Below are 663 nucleotides of genomic sequence, written 5' to 3'. Positions count from 1 at the left end.
ACCCTTTTCTGGAAAGGATCATGAGGATGCTTACAAGCATTTAGATGAAGTAAATGACATAGCAGATTATTTCAATGTCCCAAATGTTCCTAGAGAGACAGCTTTGTTGAGGATGCTACCAGTCACTTTTAAGGGAGCTGCTAAAGGCTAGCTAAAGGCACTACCACCTGGTGCAATCACTACTTAGGCCCAAATGTGCGAACAGTTTTTAGAACATTTTTGCCCACCTTCCAAGATAGCTAAACTCAAGAAGGAAATAGCAAATTTTAAGAAAAATCCGGGTGAGTCGCTTTATGAGGCATGGGAGTGCTACAAGGGATAGCTGAGAAATTGTCCTCAAAATAACCTCAATATTCAACAAGAAGTGTCAATATTTTATCATGGTGTTAATGTCATGACAAGGCAACTCCTTTATTCTCAAGGACCACTATGTAACGCCCCATTTCTAGTATGTTATTCATATGTATTTTTTTAAGTTTTCAAGAGGAACTCGATGAGTCAGTAGCCCGACTCGTCGAGTAGAAACGAGATGAGCACGCGTTTGGAGCCGGCTACTCGACGAGTCCATATGATGGGACTCGGCGAGTCCGCCAGTCTGGATGAAACCCTAAATCTAAGGATTTGCACCCTATTTAAACAACTTTATGCACCTCTTTCAGCCTC

The 663-nt window shown here is 41.8% G+C and overlaps 1 non-coding gene across 1 annotated transcript; it reads right to left on the bottom strand.

Annotated features, from left to right (window-relative positions):
* Positions 1-241: 241 nt before the first annotated feature.
* On the bottom strand, positions 242-348 carry LOC145103444 (small nucleolar RNA R71). The gene has a single exon (XR_013706537.1). It is a non-coding gene; the product is annotated as a small nucleolar RNA R71 (small nucleolar RNA).
* Between the last annotated feature and the right edge of the window lie 315 nt (positions 349-663).

Source organism: Lactuca serriola, chromosome 4 (genome assembly GCF_051521515.1).
Source record: "Lactuca serriola cultivar US96UC23 chromosome 4, Lser_US96UC23_V15, whole genome shotgun sequence".
NCBI lineage: Eukaryota > Viridiplantae > Streptophyta > Magnoliopsida > Asterales > Asteraceae > Lactuca > Lactuca serriola.
This window is presented reverse-complemented; position numbering and strand designations above follow the sequence as displayed.